Source organism: Nymphalis io, chromosome 19 (assembly GCF_905147045.1).
Source record: "Nymphalis io chromosome 19, ilAglIoxx1.1, whole genome shotgun sequence".
NCBI lineage: Eukaryota > Metazoa > Arthropoda > Insecta > Lepidoptera > Nymphalidae > Nymphalis > Nymphalis io.
The window spans coordinates 7246733-7270400 of record NC_065906.1 but is presented as its reverse complement, the minus strand read 5'-3'; the positions used below and the strand labels follow the sequence as shown (position 1 = coordinate 7270400).

Sequence of the window (23668 nt, the reverse complement as noted above, 5' to 3'; positions counted from 1 at the left end):
TCGTACAGTATCCACTTTTCATCACAAGTAATGAGTCGATTTAAAATCCCTTCATTATTGTGTCGATTGAGCAAAGTAACACAGCAGTCGACGCGTGTTTGCAAGTTCCATTCACTCAATTCATGAGGTACCAAGTAATTCGTTCAAGTTTTTTTACTTTCCCGATTTGCTTCAAGTGGATTAATACAGTTTTATCACTTACCCCGAAGCCTGCATAGCTATTTCTGAAGTGCTTTGTGATGGATCCGCTTCCACATAACCTTTAATTCTTCATTTTCCATTTTGGTCTCCGGCCGTAACGGGGTTGTTTCTGAAGGTCGTAATTTCCAGAACGAAAACAGTGAAACATATACCGATATTTCATGTTTTCCATTGTGCGGTAATAAGCGACGCCAAAGAAAAAAAAATGAGGAAAAAACAAATGAATGACTGTTTTCAAAACTCAAATGTACCAGCTAAATGAATTTATAAATTTGAATTTGGAAGTCTTAACCAAAGAGGAGATATTTTAGATCAAAGTGGTTAGTACGACAAAATGGTAATTTCATATGTAAGGAATTATAACAATTTACGATTCAATACTAGGGATTATAACAATTTACGATTTCAATTAATACTATAAAAGCTGGCGAGTATCGCTTTACGACGAATTTAACAAAAATTGAAAGAACAATAATTCTTACGTTTCGAATTGTTAAAAAATTTAAATGTAATAAACAGTTCATATGGATCTGAAAAAGTTATAAGATTGTCTCTTATTATATAAATTGAATTTTTAACAACCTTATAAGAAAAAGTTCATTCTAAAGCCTTAGTGATAAAAAGGCTTATTGGATTACACAAGTAGGTTTTCTCAAAACTACAAATGGGATTAATAATATAATATTATCTTTAGCATCAATGTTATATACTAATAAAAAAAATCTACTATTTTTTTAATCGTGATAAATCTGTCTATAATCATAAGTTGACAGTTGACTTAGCTTAATGAGTTCGCAAATATGGCAAGTAAGTAAACACACATGGTTTAAAATTATGTTTATTTATTTATTAAGGATCTCCAACAACCGTGTGTGTACCGAGTGTGTACCGAGTATATTACATCGTTGAATAATGTTTTAAAGTATATGCGTTCCTTCTATTACAGGAAGCCACATCAAGCATATTAAATAATGATTAAATAAAAAAATTACATTATTTACATAAAGGTAAATCCACAGATAATACAAATAATTTTAAAATATATCCCAAAATAATGAGGTCAATATTGCTGATGTAATCCGACTGAGCGGGCTATATTGAGTACACGGCCGAAAATATAATAATTATTAAAGAGGGATGAAATACGTATTTGAATTATTTGCATATAGCTGAATAGTTTACTGGTGGTAAAGCTTTGTGCAAGCTCGTCTGGGTAGGTACCACCCACTCATCAGATATTCTAGCGCAAACAGCAGTGCTCGCAGTGTTGTGTTCCGGTTTGAAGGGCGAGTGAGCCAATGTAATTACAGGCACAAGGGACATAACATCTTAGTTCCCAAGGTTGGTAGCGCATTGGTGATGTAGACGATGGTTAACATTTCTTACAATGCCAATGTCTATGGGCGTTGGTGACCACTTACCATCAGGTGGCCCATATGCTCGTCCGCCTTCCTATTCTATAAAAAAAAAGATCCTGTAGATGTTGCTGTGTTCGGACAATTATTATAAACAAACGGAAACGCTACGCTAAGTGTGGAACAGACAATACATGTTTTGTTTGTCATGGGACTTTATTGGAAGTCACATTTTGTTAAGTCATTGCAAGATAAGGGCCGTGACTGTATTTTAGACGTATGGCGTCTAGGTCGTAGGAGCTTAGAAAAGGTAAAGTCTACAGCTGGACAGTTGCACAAATTCTCATCCAAAGCCTCTTCACCCTTTCAGATGGCTTGGAGCTTATTCCATCTCAATTTAAGCGTTCAAACCACTGGGGCTGGGCTGGGCTATTTTGGATAGAGTTTAGATGCATTTACAAAACCTAGTTATAAAATATGGCCATGAGTTTTAAGAGGTAATATGTTATTTTGATGCCGGAAATAGCGTGAATCGTTGGTAGAGTATACATACGAGTACTTTGATATGACTGACTCGTTAGATTAGTGCCTAGATATAAAGGCGAGGTTTTGGCTTTAAATCCCGGGTCGGGTCAAAATATTATTGGGACTTCCTGTCGAAGAGCCAGTAGCCGCCCGAAGTCTGGAAGTTGGAAGTGCGTATATGCTGTCCCATCAGATTATGAGAGTGGGGGAATAGTGTTTGCGCACACTTGTATACTATAATATGACCTGCACAGTTGGCTAATCTTGAAAATAGCCGCCGTGGCGTCAGGAGGACATAATCATACATATGTTGTGTATTTAAATAATTCCTAATAACTTCTGGATATCAGGAAGTGGTCTTAAGTTAATACGGATATAATCCGACAGGCAAAGCGGGAACAATAATTACATGTTTAAGCCTACCGTATTTACATAAAAAAATGAAATGTTGTTTTCTGTAATAAGTTTAATTTTCTTAGCAAAATTTATGGCTTGCTAAATCATTTAGAACAGTGTACGAGATTTCAACGAAAAAATTATGAAAAATTGTATACACATTTAAGGTCTGTTTCGTAAAATTTATTCTTAAAATATTTTTTTATGTTATAGGTAGGCGGGTAAATGGGCCTGATGGTATGTGGTCACCACCGCCCATAATCATCTTTGAATAAAACTTGTATGAATTTCCAAATTTTCAAAAGAAAATTTTTCCTCTTCTTATTTTGTTTTTTTTTTTGAGCACAAAAGCTACTTATTAATTATTACTAATAAGTATTTGATGATTTCCAAGCAGGATATGCATAAATTTAATTTTATTTAATTGACCCTTTTAGGTTTAACCTAAGAGAAACTAAAGAAAAACTATTGAGTTTCTTGTCGGTTCTTCTCGGTAGAATCTACATTCCGAACCGGTGGTAGAACATTTAACTGAATACGACAACATGACATAACATAGTGCCCTCATAAACCTACTTTTAATTAAAAAATATTGGATTTGATTTGATGACATATGATACCTAGTTTTATAAGATACGTACAGTGGTTGCCATTAATTTAATGAGCACATAGATATGTAACTCTTAAGATTTTTACTATAAATTTGCGTATTTTAATAAAGATTTTAGAAAATAAATTTAAAGAATATTATCAATAAATGAATTGTTCTAACCATAACCTCTGACAACAGCATGACATCTATTTTTTTTTTTACTTGTAATAAATTCCATTTACATATAGTATTTGCTTCTAATTGAACATAAATTGTTAAGCTCTGAAAAAAGAAATGTAAAAATACTAATACATTTCTTTATTTTAATTTTATTATATGAATACTTTTTGAATTATAAATCATATAGATAATAAAATACACATCAAACTACTATGAGCTTCTCATGAATATCTCAGGCGAATAAAAATTAAAACTTACAATATTACATTCAAATATTCTATCGTTTATATTTAAAGTTTATTTTTTCCACAGATATCAAATTAAAAAATATATATTTATATTATTTATAATATCGTTGTTGTATAATGATTCAAATTTTGCATTAACTTATCCTTAGCGCAATAAGTGAGAAATAACTAAATAAAAAAATAAATAATGCAGAGTATTACAAATTCATAGCCTTATAATAACCGCATGCAATGTACACCAACATAATCACATGCATAATTTTGTTATTTGTGTTGAATAGGAAATATACAGGAATGTTTGTGATGGTTAACATTCTGTATGTCCATTAGTTTATGTAAATATTAGCAGGTGATAATATAAAACGTAGCAGGTATCAATATAAAAAGGTATATATACAAATTGTTGACGGTCAGGTCTTAGGTAAGTGATCACTACCATACAGACTTCGGCATTGCAAGAAATATCAAACATCCCTTAATTCGCCTAAATATAATAATGGTTTTGTCAGTTATCTATGAAGATGGTTGATAGATGAATATTTTGGAGTTCTATCATTCTATTCAAACTACATTAAAACTAACTTTGTATAAATTTCAATTTAAATAGTTATCCAAGCCGACGTTCAATCAGTACAGAATCATATAAGTATCCTAAGGAAACATTTCGAATAAAAATTTTAAGTCGTGTCGTTCACGATTTATAATTTTATGTTATTCACCTGCGATGCCATTAATACGACTTCTGTAAATGTAATTTTTATTTATATTTGCTATTCAATTTAAAGAGATCATAATTCTCGTTTTGACAAAAGCGACTGAACGCCGTCAGTTCTCGGTTGAATTAACAATATGTATGGGATAGCAGTGACAGGTAGAACTGACAGTTTTATTAGACCCGTTTTCTTGACTAAAATTATCCATTGTGATTTGTGATAGTGTATGTTGATTGCACAGGTTTCGACTCGATTAGATAAATGTTGATTCAAGCATTACCTACTAAAATTCACCATTTATACATAGTACAGTACAGTAACAGCCTGTTAATATCCCACTGCTGGGCTAAGGCCTCCTCTCCCTTTTGAGGAGAAGGCTTGGAGCTTATTCCACCACGCTACTCCAATGCGGGTTGGTAGAATACACAAGTGGCAGAATTTCAATAAAATTAGACACATGCAGGTTTCGTCATGATGTTTTTCTTCACCGTGAAGCACGAGATGAATTATAAACACAAATTAAGCACAAAAAAATTCAGTGGTGCTTACCCGGACTTGAACCTACGATCATCGGTTAAGATTCACGCGTTCTACCCAATAGGCCAGGCTTCTAGGCCATCTCGGCTTCTTAACCATTTATACATTCATAAAGATAATAAGAAAAAAATATTTTTGATTCAGGTCTGTTACTACGAATTTCTTGTGAAAACTCTAGTTCCTTAAAATATATTATATCTGAATTCGAATATGAAAGCAGGACCTTTTGATATGGATATACATACGTGTATAAATATCGAATGGCCTAATGAGAGTAAAAAGAAAAGTAATAATAATAATCCTCCAGACCAATTTCGGCCACGGCGGCTAATTTCAAGAGAGATTAGCCAACTGCGCAGGAGATATTATATTGCACAAGTATGTGCACAAACACAGGTGTACTCTCTCTTCCCTCACTCTCAAAACCCGATGGGACGGCAATCCGACACGACCGAAAAGAGTTCAGGCGCAGGAACAACGGCTTTACGTGTTTTCCGAAGCACGGGAAATAAAAATACACACTTCCAACTACCAGACTTCGAGATGCTACTGAGAATTTTCTGACAGAAAAACCCAATAACTTTATATTGGCCTTACATCAAGCCACTAGACTATTCCGTATTTATATATTAAAATGGTATGTAATAAGGCCATTATGACCATACATGTCACAATAATTACCTAATGTTATATATCAATAAAACAAAATTACAGTTTTTTTAGTACGTATTAACTAAAATAGATTTTTGAAGCAAAAAGGAGGTCTATATATTTATTAACTATACTCGTATGTTCAGTTATTTAGTTTACAGTTATGAACTTCGCGGTTTTGTTTTCTGTTCAGGGTTACTTGTGGTCGGTAAAATATTAAGAACTTCTTTTCAATAAAATGAAATGATGAAATCAAAAATTAACTCAAAATGGTTATTGTTTATCGTATAAATAGATATTACAGGCCCAAAATATTTATCCAGTAAAGTCAATGATCCCAAAATGGGGATATTTTTTGAATTTATTTAAATAATAAAATTGTCTCGAAATTAATCAAATGTATTTTATCGAAGTAAACTTAATATAATAAAGCGTTTAAACGTATGAGTGAAGTCACGGAAATAAATAATAAATAGGTATTAAGTTTTAATAGTGAATTGTTTGTTATTTTATTTCTCAATCATAACTGCTGTTGTTTGCACAGCGTTGCTTTAACGTGACTCCGTTTCCACGGCTCAAGAGCCTTAAGACGCGGAAAGTAAGTCAGGCAGTGAGTTAATAATAAGACAAGGATGTGTTCGTTAGTGTTTCGGTTAAAAATATAGAACTAAAGTATTTTGTTGACGCTTATTTTCTCGTTACAAATACATAGAGTTTAGATACAAAGAGTTTAATGGTTGATATGCGTTAGCTTCGGAGGCGTACTTTATTTAAAAAATATATATATAATCGAAGTTGACTTATACTATGTTTTTAATTAGAATATATGTTGGGGCGTGATTGTGATATTAACAAAATGTAAAATTTATAACGATTTGGTAAAATAACGTTAAATATTAATAATTATTTATATTCTTTAATTCCTAGAATTCATCATTTCAATTCATTATTATAAAAGATAACTACTGCCTAGTTACTTTGACCGGTTTACCAGTGGAATCTACATTTTAAAGATGGTAGTTTTATGTTTAACTTATTTTGTAAAATGACAAATCAAAAATGTTTATAGGTGTCTTTTTAGAGCGGCATTTGTAACATTAAAATAATTTGCGAAACTATATATTTGCATGTTTATTAAAATTACTGTTTTCCATTTAAATCGACAAAATTTGACATTTGGTCGTGGTTTAAGATAGCGTGGTTGTAGATGGCAAAATCTGGATTACATATTACTAGTACTTAACAGATTTCCAATATAGTGTTGTGTGAAGAGTTGTCATTTATTTAATAGCACAAAGCTATACATACAAAAATATACACTTTAATTGATGAATTGAGCGGTAGTTTTTCTTACTTCGAAAAAAAATTGCAAAAATTTTAGTTAGAACGTCTTACATTTATATCAAACGTATATTATTTTAGAAAATAAAACTTATTATTAGAACAAATTGGTCGTTGCTCGCTTACACGGCTTTTATCCCAAAGGATTTTTCGAAGTCTCGTAAAAGATAACAATCTAGTTTTAAATTAAGATGCCGTCTCGTTGAAAATTCTTTCAAGACGAAAGAAATATTCACTCTATATAAAATTTTTATCATTCTCTCCACGTTTAACTAGGAAGAGATAACACGTTTTATTGCGGGGATGAAGGGTACTTTATTTTTAATCCAACCCCTAAGTAGTACTAGATTCAATTTTCTTTATTTATTGATAGTGAAAAGGAATTTTGCTACCTAATGATAAGTTTAACCTACCCGAGGTTATTGGGAATAAAAAAATAGTAAAAAAATAGTCTTTTTTATATAATCTGGGACATTATTCACGCACGGTCATCTGATCTCAAACTAAGCAGAGCTTGTACTATGGAAATAAAGCAACTGATATACTACTTTTCTTTTGTAATTGCTCTCAATAATTAACAGCCTTCAAATTTCCTACTGCTGTATAATTACGATACCTGGCTAGAACTGTCAATTTTTGGGTAATGTTTAATACCAGGCATCAACATAAATTCCTATTGTTTAGTCAAATATTCAAAAATCTTGCATTTAAATGTAACACACTGATTTAGTCAGACTTGTATAGCCAGTCGTTATATTAATCAATTGCTTACATAACAAATAAACTAGGTTCAGTATGAAATATTATTTTATTGATTTACACCTAGTAGAGTATATAATTATGCAATAACTATGCAATAGTTTAAACGAATGCATTTGTTTATTAATAGAATATTATTTTTTAATCTTTCATATTGCGACTATACCCATTTTGATAAGAACATAACAAAAGTAGGACGTGGAGTGTTAAGTAAGCAAACATATCTCGGCATCACCTCAAATTTCGTGGAAATCAAACATCAATTTTCAACTAAAAATTAATTATTTCGATGATTTTAATATATAAAACAAAAATCCATTTAAGTGTTCGATTATTTTTGGGAAATTAATTAAATTATATTTTTCATTTATCGAATTTTGAAATCGTTAAAAGTAAATACAACGTTTTACATCTACATTTATATATGTAACGCAGCCTGATACGTTTACAGTAGTAGTTAAACTTAACTAGATATTTCTGAGAATAACTAATTGTACGTGTCGCGTGACTAGATATTCTGTGAAATGCTATGCATACCTATATATTTTACCGTTAGCATATAAATTTATACTCGTAGTTTCAATAGTGTAATGGTATTAGGGCTGAATGGGCGAATGGTGATGCGAAAGTCACGTGTTCGATCGTGATTCCATTGTCGAACCAACTTCTGGTGCAGGTTTTACGCTTAATGGAGGGGAAAATAGAAGGGAATTCCCATTTCTATTTAAGCGTTTGTTTAACTTCAATTGGCTAAGCTCCTACTTGGTGTTTTGACTACTAATAGAATTGTTAGCCAACTGTGCTATTCCTACACACTTTTTTTCTTACACAAACTTGTAATAAACTAAGAAGTTCTTGTAACTTTTTACCCTGGCATATTTTGTTAGGGTAACAGATTGCTACTAAATTAACTAATTGTTACAATTTCTTAGTAGAACACAAAAATAAATAAATTCACTTTAATTTCGACAATGTATTGTAAACTACGTCAATATTTTGACAATAATCTTTTCCTACATAAGATTAACCAATTTCTAGACTGATAAAAAATATATGTTCTTTCGAATCCAAAGTGACAATTGCTTGATTGCGGAATTGGACGGATGATTTGAATTTGAATAAAAGTGATATCCATTATCTTCCTTTGTACATTTTATTTTTTATACTGTATTCATGTAATCAATCTTTGATTTGATTTGACACTTCGAATACTTTGTAGTTTCTATAGATATTAGCGTACTCTATATAAGTTACAAAGTAGTTAGTCTAGAAAACTAATTTATCTAATAATGCCTTATCGCTATAATAATATATATAAAAAAATTCTTATTTACCCATCCAATTAGGCGTAAGGCTTGTGTTAGGAGTGGGGAAGCGAGGTGTCTCTTACATCGCTAGGTGGCAATATTCGCTATTCGCTTAAATTGTTCCTAAGACAAATGTCAGAAGCAATAACAATAATAGAATTAATGCTCATTGTTCTGAGAAAATTGATGTAAAATCATGTAATGGGGCTAACACCGTCAGATGTTGTTGAGGTCAGCTGTCAAATGTGATTGATGGTATTTATTAAAATAACAAGTCACTTCTAATCCGTGTGTATCGTACTATAACGACTAGGATTATCTCATAACAGGAGTAGATAGCAAAGACATCACTTATAAAGCCTAGTCTTTTTTTTAATTTATAGACGAAATTAAATTTATTATATAAAAATTAAAATTAAATTTATTATAAATTATGTATATTTCTTTTACCATTTTTTAAATAGCATATACATATATACTTTGTAAATGGTTTTAGATCCTTCTAATGTTTCGTTACTTCTTGATTATATCAGATTTAAATAAAGCTGATTTTGACTAAGATATATTCATAAGACATGTTTTTAATATACGACTATGATGTTTTTTTTTAATAAAATATCTATGTATACTTAATACTTTCATTTTGAAAAGCATATAGCGGTACGAATAACATATTAATAAAAGAACAACGGGTGAAGGCGACAGTGTGTGTGTTTTTCATATTATTGTTGAATAAAATAAAGTGTCGCACTCAACATTTATCTATATTGAAATAAAGAGAGAGACAACGTAAAATCAAAAAAACGTAAAAGGTTTCTCAAGGTCAACGGAAACGGTACAGCACAACCATGAACGTGACAAACCATTTAGATTCGGTCGTTACTCTTTCGTTTTTAGTTCTAGTGATTAAATGATCGTTTCGTACAAGATCATGATTAAAAAGCAGATCAAAACAAAAAAGTTACTGTTAGTTGCAGACTATAAGCCCCAATAGATACAAGCTTCCGAATCCAAAATCTCACTAAGTTCAATTGACAACAACAAGAAATACAACTGACACAACGTAAAAACCCAAAAAAATGCCATTTAAAAATTTTGATTGTGATGCTGTCCGGAAAAAACAACACGCAGACACGTCAAACTACAAACTCTCAATTGATAGGAAAATACAAAATCGCACGGACAACACGTCAGTGTAGACTACGAGATAAAATAAAATAAAAAGTAAATAAAACACGTAGATCTTAGCCGCGGACTTAAATCCGGTAAAGTGAATATAATATTTATAATATTATTATATTTCTGTTTAATATTCTACAAAAATCTATAAATCTTTGTTTTTTTCATTTATAATTGACAGTTGCCTATATTTTCTGGCATAACAGCATCAAATGGTTGATGCTTGCCTTTCACGCCGAAGATTGTGGGTTCGATTCCCACCCAGGACAGATATTTGTGTGCATGAACATGTCTGTTTGTCCTGAGTCTGGGTGTAATTATTTATATAAGTATGTATTTACAAAAGAAAAATAGTATATGTAGTATCAGTTGTCTGGTTTCCATAGCACAAGCTTTGTACAAGCTTAATTTGGGATCAGATGGCCGTGTGTGAAAAATGTCCCAGGATATTATTATTATCGTCGCGTTTGGACTCTACTACCACTTACCATCAGGTGGAGTAGAGTCATTTGCCATCTCGGGGCATATAAAAAAAATGACCATATGATGCAAGTACGCCATAGAAAGTCAGCTAATTGATTTACTCATCTTCAAAAAATATATGAATTGTTATGAGATATAGGTATTAACCAATTACATCAAACTAAACCTTGAAGTCATAGTTATTTATAAGCACCATTAATGTTCATTATATGAAGCAACTTCGGGAAGCCACGACAATCAATATCCGTCAATCTTTTAAAATAACATTATAATATTTTTAAAGTGACTAATCCGCCTAATTCTATTATTATTGCTAAATTCTTTTATCGAGTGGGATTCGATGTATTTATTTTACAACGAGTATCCGTGATGACTACACATCCCATTACGTGTTCCAGCGTCTTGATTCATTGACGTTTATTGTATACTTTTTTAGGCACACTAGGTATTCTTTTGCGCACCGATGGTTCCATACCGTTTTATGTATTTTAGAGACAGAACGAATCAATGGCTTTAAGATTTTTTCCTTTACCTGTTCTGTGCAAACATTCAACATTTAAGACGCTTGTTGCTACGTTTGTTAGGTTCCATATGGAATAATAATTAAAATGACCGTTATTGTTGTACCCGGAAAAACGATTTGTAAATCACTCACAGTGAGCCGTTAGAGAGAATATTGATGTTATTTTACTGCTATTTAACTATACAAAATAAAAATAAACCACAGAATCAAATCTAACGGAAACTTCACAGTTGTTTGTTATCCTATTAGATGTGGGATGAACACTATATGGCGTCAGCATAGATACATCTTTCTAAAATATAATACATTGAGCTCTGTTTGACCTTTTCTTGTACGATTTTAGACTTTTGTATAATAAAATATTTAATTTAATCACAGTAACATATTCGAAGCAAAGATTTTAATAATCTTTTTTTCTGATAACTAATATTTTTAATGCCAGTAGCAAAGTAAAATCTTTTTATCAATTAATAATAGAAATAAAAAATATAAATTTATCGTTAAATAACAAAAAAAATTATTAATTTGAGCAAACTAAATTATTAATTTATTATAATAAAAAGCAGCACGTGAAACTTAGTATGCGTGATAGAATGACATTAAAGTAAAAACTTTTTGTCATCAGAAATATTTCACTACGCATATATTATTTATTTATTTGCATTCGAATTCGAAATATGGAAATAAATATTGTCAGTATGTAATCTACTCGTTAGATTTTATTAAATCCATAATATGATAGCCCATTATTATAAAGTACGCCGCGTGGACGGTGTACTACTACATACTATATTGATATTACGTAGTATATTAATCATCAAAGATTTTATCTGTCCTATGTCCTCATTTATTTGTCAAAGTTCCCTCAAATATAGGCTTCATCATAGAAGAAAGAAAAGATAATGATGACAAATTATAGTTTTTTTTTTTTTTATAAAATATTATTTATATTTATACAGAGGAATTAAATTTTGGTCCTACCATAGCTACATGTATCGTTGGATAAAAATACATATTTTTGAGCTGAACAAAAGTTACTATGGCTCCAAGTTTTAAATCTTAGTCCGTTCGGATTTATGCTTTATTAAACAGGCAGTATTATTAAAGGCAGTTTAAGTTATAGCCAAATAATGCTTTTTAATAATCGTTTGGTACCTAGGGTTCGCCAGGCATTAGGGATTATAGGACCAGCCATATTTTTAAATGAGATCATAATAAACGCAGAGTAGGAATATAAATGTGTTTTTTTTTTAAACACAAACGTTACTAAATAAATAAAGGCAAACTATAATAGCTTATTGTATTTTATATTTAAAGACAGAAATCGGTTATCATCATCATCATTATTATCATCATTAAATTGAAAAGTATATGTAAGTTGTCTACTTTGTAGATAATAAATATTAAATTGCTGGTAGGACCTATTTTGCAAGGTTTTTTTCCTTAGTTGAGTTTAATTTATAAACTTATTTTTAATTGTGATAATAATGATTTATGAAATTTAATCATTTGATACTTTTTTTTACTCCAATTATTTAATCACTTTAATTGAATTTTACCGGATTTTTAATTAATTTCACAGCAAAACTACTCAATTGCGCAAAATTGGTAAATCAAAGCGAAACAAATATTGTTAACAAACAGTTGGCACTCGATACGCACAATATGCAGTAGTTCAAGTGTTTTTGCCTCCAATATTGAGGTTGCATTTTGAAATCAGTGTTTGTTATGGAAAGGTCAAGACATCAGTGGTATTAGGACTTTCAAATTTCGATGATACGAATTATGATCGTCATTGTGCGCGCTTCCTCTGGTATAAATGGCAGATTCTGTTTTGGTAACTTTTGCAATTCTTCATAATATATATTTTTTTTTTTTTTTTATAGAATAGGAAGGCGGACGAGCATATGGGCCACCTGATGGTAAGTGGTCGCCAATGCTCTTAGACATTGGCATTGTAAGAAATGTCAACCATCGCTTACATATCCAATGCGCCACCAACCTTGGGAACTAAGATTTTATGTCCCTTGTGCCTGTAATTACACTGGCTCACTCACCCTTCAAACCGGAACACAACAATATCAAGTATTGCTGTTTTGCGGTAGAATATCTGATGAGTGGGTGGTACCTATATATATACGGTAAATATGGAAAAAAATCCATTTGTTTTGGCAAGTTTCGTCAATCAAGTACATAAATTGTTTTAAGAGCAAACATGTGCTAAGGTGACAATTTTTTATTTTAGTCCAGTCATTACATACATTTCAAAACGCAGCCGAGCTTTCTCCATCTTTTTAAAAAAAGAAATAAATTATTTTTGTATTTTTTGTGAAAACTCGATTCTCAACGACAATTTCCGTTGCTTTTTTATGGTTTTCAATTTAGGTCATATGAATTTTTCACCTTCCGTTGATCGTTTTGGAAATATCGAACGAAAGTAAAATAGTAAAAGATTGAAATTTTGTTTTTGGTGTTTTTCTTGTCGTGATACAAATTGAAAATAGTCTGTTATTATCACATAAATATCAAAGGTAAATGTTGAAGCTATTGACAATTTAAGACAAAATAAAAAAACTTTAACAAGAAGAATAAAAAATACACACATACCTTCTCGGTTTATATCAATTTATATGTATTTCTTTCCGAAGAAATGACTCGAGCATTTGTTGATGACGTAGCTTTATTCCACAGCGTGTAATATTTAATTATGAAGTCTTAAGTCTTACTGCATGGTCCATTCAAAATTATACAGTATTAAGAAATGTTTAATTAATTACTTATTAAATCATGTTGTATCATCGTACTGCTGGGCTAAGACCTCATTTTCTTTTGAGGAAGTATTTCGAGCTTATGCCAAGAAACTGCTCCAGTATGAATAAATCTGGCAGATTTTTATCCAACACATATAGGTTTATTCCAGTAATCATTATTAAAATTAACGTTTTCTAACCTCTGGGCTATATTGGCTATATATAACAATATGTATTTTACTTATGAATGCAATGTGGAAGATTTTTATTCTACACGTGCAGGTATTTTCCCGTAATAATCGGTTAAAATTCACTTTTTCTAACTTATGTACGTTTTGTTATTTAAGATATTCTTTATTAACTTACAGCGGATACATAAAGTTCGACTTTAATTTAACAACATTTGTTGTTCAATAAAATATTTGAATATATAAATTTGTAATGAAATCAACAAAATTTGAAGTATAATAGACTTTTATTAAATCAATTTAAATTGCACGTTGAACATAAAACTCTCTCTATCTATATTCTTTTCTACTGTGTTTTTTATATTTAAAAAATGTGTAAAGCTTAATGTTACACATTTCACTAACTCTGGAGGACCTTATATTTTATAGTCTTTTACCGAGTAATAAGTACCATATTTATCAATGAGTTTTTCACACATTTGATTTGAATTTATAATTTATTTACTTATTAACTCTTTATTGCACAAAATTTACAAACAGTATATAAAAGAATGGGTAGATCATTAGTATGCAAATGTGGCCTCATCACTTATAACGACATCCTCCAGGCAAACTTATTAAAAAAAAATAATGCTATAAACATACCCTTACTTCTCGTGTAGCGACAATGATTGTGATTGTTTCTTTTAAAAAGGTGATAAGAATTGTATATACGAATGTATGTGTACATAATATTGATGTAAGCATATTGTGACGCAACTGTGAACATACCCACTTTGTTTTCATTCCAGCTCCAAGGTTAGGATGAAATCGGATACCTATTTTTGGGAAAATAAAACAGTTTCAATACACGATAGAATTACGGATGAGAACTTCATCCGTAATGCTATCGTGTAAGGAAACTTTTATAATTAACATAATTTTTTATGACTGGAATATCGTTTAGTTTCAAAAATAATATAATTATACGAAATAATATGCAAAATTATATTAATTATTAATTAACGCATGAAAAAACATTTCTGAGGTTTCCAGCCTACCTTAAGCCAACCCTTCTTTAGGTTGAGGCGCTTAAATGCTCAAAGGTATTGATAGATGTACTTAACAAAAAATCTCTGAGTTGGGTCTTTAAGCTGTTATTAAAACCCACAGAGATGGGTTTGCTCTATTCTACTCTGCTAGAACCAGAATCCTCCAGTATGGTATTTTTATATAAATTTCAGTATATTTGGTTTTATACTATCAAGTGTGGAGAGGATTTAAAAATTGACCACCAGGTGTGTCATAATATAATTTAATCTTTAGCATGTAATCTCTAACTCTATTTTATATTATAAAACCATATTGTTCATAATAAAAAGGGGGCCTTAGGTCACACACAAGCCGTTGAACATTTATGGGATTGGAGTCTCTTTAAGAAATAAACAAAATTTACGGGTGGTAGGGTTTTGTGCAAGCTCGTCTGGGTAGGTCCCACCCACTCATCAGATATTCTACCGCAAAACAGCAGTACTTGGTATTGTCTGAACCGGTTTGAAGGGTGAGTGAGCCAGTGTAATAACAGGCACAAGGGACACGACATCTTAGTTCCCAAGGTTGGTGGCGCATTGACGCTATAAGCGATGGTTAACATTTCTTACAATGCCAATGTCTATGGGCGTTGGTGACCACCTACCATTAGGTGGCCCATATGCTAGTCCGCCTACCTATACTTAAAACAAAATATTTCGAAGTCACCAACTGAGGCACTTAGGTCGTGTTCAATATGCCCTTAGAATAAACGGAACATACCGTTTCGAGACGACAGAGCCTGCAGCGATTTTATATTCTCTAACTTTTTTAACCTCTGTCTCACGACGATCCTTTAGAATAGTATTAAGTTAAGCGTGGCCCTGGTAACAAAGGGTCACTGGTTTGACCTATCAATTAAATAAGCAGTGTAACTTATTTTTTAATATATATTTTTTTCTCTTCATTAAGACACACCAATTGGATATTCCACCTTATTTTCATAATAAATAAAACTTAATTTTTCGTTTATTGGAAGTGTCATACATACAAAGTTATTAACAAACTCCAGATTCCGTATTTACACTGCCAGATAAAAACAAAGAAACAACACATATTTTTATCATATTATTAAAATAACCGATATTTGTATTAAGTCTTAAAAGTGATCGATTCTTTATATGTTCTGACAGCAAATTTAAAGCTGACTAAAATGAAGTAAAAATATTAATATTAATATCAATTATAAAATATTATTATAAGACTAACAATAGTTTTTTTTCGGAAATCACATACAAACTATTAATTACATTTATGAAAACATTTATGGTTATACACTTTATATCTATAATTTATTTATTTAATAATCACACTAACAATATACATACTACACAATACACACACAGCATATACATACAAATAATTTCTGAAATGTACATCAATTATAAGTGGACATGACATTCATAAAATCATCTTGTGAACATGATTTATAATATTAAAAATGAAATGTACAATTAAAAAAATATATAATGACCTTAATTTAGCCCTTAACACAAAAACAGGAATTATAATATACAGCAGTACAATACAGTACAGTAACAGCCTGTGAATGTCCCATTGCTGTGCTAAGGCCTCCACTCCTTTTTTTTTTGAGGAGAAGGTTTGGAGCTTATGCCACCACGCTGCTCCAATTCGAGTTGATGGAATATACATGTGGCAGAATTTCAGTGAAATGTGACAAATGTAGGTTTCCTCACGACGTTTTCCTTCACCGTCAAGCACGAGATGAATTATAAACACAGTTTAAGCACATGAAGATTCAGTGGTGCTTGCCCGGTTTGAACTCACGATCATCGGTTAAGATTCACACGATCTAACCACTGGGTCATCTAGGCTATATATATATATATATATTCATATATATAATATGAAGTATTTCATTAAGTAGATCTGTTTTAAACATTACCCACTATTTTGATTGAAACTGTCATATAGATGTCAATATCATGTATATTTTTTGCCAGTTCTTTATGTTTAGCTCATACACGCACGTATCGGAGCTAGCTGTCCAAGACGAGTTTTCGCGATATGAGATATTGTCGTTATGTAACACGTGTATGGGAGGAATATTTGCGTGGAACAGTTAAGGATATTCTATGAAGTTGGTCGCTGCACTTAACCTTGTTGTGTATAATTTTATGCAAAAAACATTGATCGAGATTATTCGCCTATTACGAAGAAAAATTTATTTGAAATATTAAGGGATTACATTTGCTCTTTTTCTTCTCATGATACAACAAATTAAAAAATGTCACGGAAAATTGTGAGACCTCACACTGTAAAACGAATTCCAAATGACGCTGGTGAAATCAGGGAGGCTCTTTACGAAAGCGTTACATATAGAAGAATTTTAGTCTTGGAAGAAAATTACTTTTAATAATATATAATAAATAAATAATAGTAATATATGTACATACGTGTACTTTTTATTATAAAGTGAATATTAAATAAATAAAATAAAACAAAAGTACCACAACTAACAATAATCAATTTCCTTATTAAGGAGACGGATTAGAATGACCTTGTAGTAAGTGGTTACCATTAATCATGGTCATTGTTGAACTTTGAGTCTTACGTATTTTGTGTCTTTGATTATACGTTGTTGACCCATCAACGGGCTCGTTATATTTTTATGACGCAATACAATTTATTATTATCAATAAATAATTATAATAAACAAAACATAGTGGGTGATTCCTATTCATCGTTACTTACTAGGCGGTACGGTTTTATACCAGCCCATCTCCCATGATAGGTTCACCGTCAGCCACCCACCATATATTCTACCGCTAAACAGTAAAGTAACTGCAGGTACAAGGGACATAACATCTTAGTTCCCAAGGTTGGTGGCCCATTTGTTCGTCCTCTTACCTATACCTACCTATACAGACCTAGTTATTTTAAAATTTTATTTTATGTTATTTAAATTTTATTATGTTGTCATTGAATACTAAAAGAAACGAACTTCTTATTAATATACTAGTTTGCGTTATTAAAAATAACACGAACGTATGAAAACATTTCCTTAAAGGTTAATGTATATGCGCTAGAAATTCTAGTCGACAGGAAACTTAATTGTCATATAGAAAATACATCTATTCCTTTGAAAACTTGTAAAGAGCTGCACTGGAAACATCTCGAGGTTTCCGAGAAGTTTTTTAACTCGTTAAAATAACCTAATGAATATGATTTTATACGAGTACATTCTAATAATATTCATATTTTCAGGTCAACTTTGAAGTTTGTGAAACGCTGTCGCTAACGAGTAAGTCAATCAATTTTCACTTCTATCGATAGTGGTAAGTTGTGGGCGTGTCGCTAAAAGCAATCCATTTTCTGTTGACATTCATAAATCACAACAAAATCGTTTAATTAATGTTCTTTTTGATTTGAGAAACTTGACTTAATATAAAGTAGAGTAATCGCCTGTAAATTACCTTTTGCTGGCCTCTTCGAGGAAGTTTGTGGTTTTCCCACCAAGCTGCTCTAATGTGGTGATATATCTGTGGTGATGTATTTACATGCGATTTATTTCGGATGTAATTCGACAGAATATCCTGGTTTCCTTATGATCTTTACTGCTGCGTACGAGATTAATTATAAGCACATAAAAAAATCAGGGATGCTTTCTTTTATAAAAAAAAACACTACTCAACGCAACTAACAAGACACCAATTATATGAGATTAAGATTTATGTATATTATATAATAAGCTAATGTACTATCGAAACTTGTACAGCCAGATTACAACGATCTTTATTTGTAACACTTCACCATCAAAGAAAGTCTGAATTAAAAATTATATCTTTTCACCCAAAAAAATAATGTATTGCAATTAGTTTAATTTAGATTAGTCTTTTTTTAGTAATTTAGGATAGGTTAGATAAGTATTATTGTTTGATTTTTGGAAAATATGACATTTATAATAGTTTATATAGCTTTGCTGTATTCTAATAAATTTTATATTCATTTTTTATAGAGGGTCAAATAATAATAATGAAGAAGCTATGTATTGGTATGGTATGTATAATAATGATTTATTACTTTAATTAATGATGATAGCTCAACCGATTTCAGCCACGGTGGCCATTTTTAAGGTACTCAGGACATATTATAGTATACAAGTGCAAACACAGGTGCAATCTCTATTCCCGGACCTCCATAATCCGATGTAACGGTAAATCTGACACGACCGGAAAGAGTTCAGACGCAGGACTAACGATTTTACGTGCTTTCCGTGGCACGGGCATGTACACGTTTACACCTTCCAGAATCTGCTACTGAGAATTTTTTGACAGAAAATCCCATTAACATTTTTCGGCCTGACCTGAGGTCTGAATCCTGGACCTCGACCGCGCTTAATCTTATATTTATGAAGAAAAGTATACAAAGTAGGTAGTGTACTAGAACACATTTACGATATAATAGAAATTAGGGATAATATGTGTTTAACACATTTTTAATGATTTTATTATGTTTTAGGTAGAAACATAGTTAGTTCTTCTTGATTTGTATAATTATTCTTTAAATAATAACTATGCTCAGAGGACACCGAAAAAGAATCAGTCTTAACATCGAACATGTTATAAGTTTCATTAGTTAAAGAATCTTTTTGAGTTAAACTTTCTTTTACGACTTCATCACAATCGGAAGACATATTTCTTCAACCTTTAATATATCTATTATTGCTGAGCTGTATTTTTGTATTTAACCACATTCAGGTGACTCGTTTTGGTCTTTTATGCTTTGTCGTGGTCCTCATTTAAAACTATGGAATCCATATTTCCGTTAATTGTATTAATTTTTCTTAAATTTACATTAAATCCTTCCCAGAATAAAATTTAGACGATGGTATAAGCCCCCCAAGACCTATTTTAATCTTTTGCCAAACATTGCTTGGTGCAGACTGTGGTTCAAGCCCGCATCATAGGTTTCGTTATATATAATTGTATGAAACGGAAACCACTAAGCAACTTCTTCCGATCGTTACTCTTGAGCCAAAATTTTACCATGTTTTGCACAACAAGTTTTAACTTGAGGTTTTCATTAGAAACTTGTTTTTCAAACTGAATGCATTTCACCGTGAATCATTTCTAAATGTGGCCAGTGGTTGCATAGTTCTTTGACCACGTTAGCGGAAAACTCACGACCGCTTTCGCTCTGGAGAATGCATGGTACTCCAAAAGATGTGAGTATTTCCAAGATAACTACTCATTGGTTTCTTTACTTTTTAGTTGCCGAATTTCAATAAAATAAATTAATAAAAAAATATATTTTGCATTAATTATAATTAACTGCCTTTTCATTAAATCAACTCGGCACCTAGAATCGATATTTCTAATAAATCTAAATACATTTATCATTGGATACGATTCGGGTAGTCGTTCCTACAGTCTTTATTATTTTGGTAATCCGAACATTGATTTATATGAGTAACGATAATTTTCTCGTTATGATATTATACTTTTGGTTCACTTCCCGTTCTATTTCATACCGTTGGAATCAAGCAGTATTTGAAATACTTCTTATATGTATACGTAATACCTAACAGAATCCGTGCTAGAAATAGGCACAATCAAACGTTCCTCTTCTCGTTCTATAATTACATCATAGTTAATTAAATGATAAAATCTTTACGCGTTTTATTATGCACTATACTCTTAGCTTGTTTTACTACTTGTATTATATTAAAATAGGATTCCTTTGTATCAATTCGTGTGTTTTGTCCTTTTGCTGCTATAATTTCATTCGATCGATTATAAAATTTATTTTTCATTTCATATTTAATATCTTGATGCATCTTTCAGTGTCACTTTAGTATGAAACGATAATTATATATAAATTAAAAAAAATGGTTACGTGGCCAGCTGTTCGTGTTTATCGTCAGACTAGTCGCAAATGAATACGTTATATTCCAATGGAATGAGATGCAAAAGTGGATTGATTGGCTGAAGATCACGTGTTTCACTCCCCCTAAGTCAGATAGAGCATTATTCATAATGATCAGTCGATATGATAGTATGAGTATGTAAATACAAACGACACGATAAAAACTAAACTCTAGTAAAACAGACATCCATTAATAACTAATCGTACTAAGTTATTAAAACGGTTACCTCAAACAAATGTTACTTATCAGCAGTGCTATTCTCTAAGAACTCACATCATTCCGCATTCGTGAAATGTTGACGACCGACTTACGGTGATAGTGTTATGGTGAGCGTATTATTGAAATGTTATAATTATTATTGTCAATGTCGCATATCACTTTCTGACATTTCACGACCGATTTCTGCGGTGAGTTTCGAGTTTGCTCTTACAGAATAGCCCTATTGGTTGTGTTATCATATTGTTTCATGTAATTTGAATGAATCCGGTTACGGAATTCCTTCTAGGTCTTTATCTTTTTGAAATGTATCATAATTTAATAAAATAACAGATTTTAACTTGCTATTTTATAGAGAGACAGATAGGCCTCACTGAATAAAACATTGAAAACATTGAACGTGTCACCGTTTATAAATTAATTTAACAACAAGGTGTTTTTTTTTAATATTTTCACAAGGAGGTATTTTACATCATCATTATTATTATTTGTTATTTATATTGAACAGAAAAATTATACTAAAAAATTAAAAATTTCAGATTGTTTTTTTCAACAAGCCAGTTAAGTTTTCTATTTTACGTTACATTACATAATCAAATTATCTTTATTTGTACATTGTCAACTTTAGGTATTTTTATGGCTGATGTTTTTAATTTTAAAAGCGATATAATTTAATATTAAGTTGCTGATTTGAGTATCATAGTACCAGAGAAGGGGTAAGCACCGTGACGTCACTTGTTATTGTAAAAGCGGCACGTGGACAGAGTTGTGTTCGAAAGTGAGGAATTGAAAACGGCAAATTACGATTTCGGACGCGGACCAAGTCACTTCTCCTAAACGAAACTGTCGGTTTATCCAGCTTTACTTTTAAGTGTGTTTGTTGTGTTTATAAGAAAATAAAGTAAACTTATACAAAATGTACACTATCATTTTCGCCACCCATGCAATGGACCCTGTACCACCTACTCAAGATGGAGACAGTAGTATCGCTCAGCTGTCGATCCCGCCGTCATATATAATTAATAGCACCAAAATATAATATTCTTATACTAAATCGCATGTAATCCAATAAAAATTATAAAAAATAGCTGGATATTAATATAAAAACATAATAAGTAGTATCAGTCACTATTCAAACAGCTTTAGTTAAATAATTTATATTCAGGATTTCACTTCCTTCTAACGATATTCAGTAAAAGCTGACAAAACGAAAAAAAAAAAAACTATGTTCTAAAAACGTTCTAAATCATGTTTTGTAAAGTATCAAAAAATATAAAGTATTTCTTCAGCGTTTCAAACTTTTAAATTAACCGTTTGGCAAACCGAAATTTCCTTTTAAATATTTTATCCGGTAAATTGACTTGTGCGGCGTGAAGGTAGTTATTTATATCAATTCTATCACGCTTCAGAATCAAAGTTTAAATCGTATAATATTATATAAGCAATTCTTATATACTAATAATGTAAATTATAACACACGTACATATTACAACAAATGCACTAACGGTTTGGCTCGATTTTTGTAGGTTTTGCTTTTTAAGTTTATCTATTCTGCAAAACACAATTAATTCAATTTGTTTATAAAAAAATACTTTCACGTTACTATTAATATTGAATATGTTATTTAATCTTAATAATTTTATAAGTTTGAATGGTAATTATTTGAAAATGAATGATTATATGTATGAGAGATTACCTTGATTGTATTATTAATAACATACCAACTAGTAACGTATAATTACTTGACCATTTCCCTGCTATTATAAGTGTATCAAATATGTATATTATAATTTTTACTAATTAATAGATGACCAGAGTTAGGTAAAAATAATAAAATGTAAATGTCAAACGTTAATCGTTTTATTTGAGATAAGAAATCTCGCTTATTTTCTTTCAACGATTCTTCTCGAGTCTAGCACAGTACCACTGACGTATGAATAGGTACCACCCACTTATCAGATATTCTACCGTTAAACAAAACTTATTATTGTTGTGTTCCGGATAGAAGGTTAAGTGAGCCAGTGTAGCTACAGGCACAAGGGATTATTATTTCTTACAGCACCAGTGTCTATGGCGGCGGTGACTATTTACCATGCCAATCCAATCCTATATACTGGTTTACCTTTGTTCTACCAAAGTCATGTACACAAAAGGGAAATATTCAATTTGTTTATATTTTACTTAAAAAAAAAGTGTAAAATAACCCATGTATGTATTAAACAATTTATTTATTGAGTATTCAACCAGAGCTAAAGCAAACACTTAAAAAATATTATAAAAATACATACTAGTATTAATTGAATACATTTATCAAGAGAACAATTAAACATCTCAACGTGTTCGTGGGAAGCGACTCCTTACCGCGCTCATTAATCTCCTGCTCCAGAAATTACCCTTCTGGGTCCGAACTTGAAAGGTAATAATTAAATAAATTACACCACATTCACTTTTGTTTACCTGTGAGATACTTATACTCATTTAAAACTATAAAAATAATCGATAAACTGTCTATCCTTTATTCACTTGCCGGGCTCATCATGGGAAAAAATGAGAAGGATTATTTATA

The 23668-nt window shown here is 31.0% G+C and overlaps 1 protein-coding gene across 2 annotated transcripts in view; it reads left to right on the top strand.

Annotated features, from left to right (window-relative positions):
* LOC126775947 (hemicentin-1-like) overlaps positions 1-23668 on the top strand; it is a 229835-nt gene that overhangs the window by 129140 nt on the left and 77027 nt on the right. Inside the window, exon 1 of one of the 2 annotated variants that reach the window (XM_050498163.1) lies at positions 18246-18261. The exons of the other annotated variant lie outside the window; for it this stretch is intronic. The gene's annotated coding sequence lies outside the window, so the exon portion shown is untranslated. Of the gene's footprint in view, positions 1-18245; positions 18262-23668 lie in introns of those variants that run through there. 2 annotated transcript variants of the gene reach the window in all.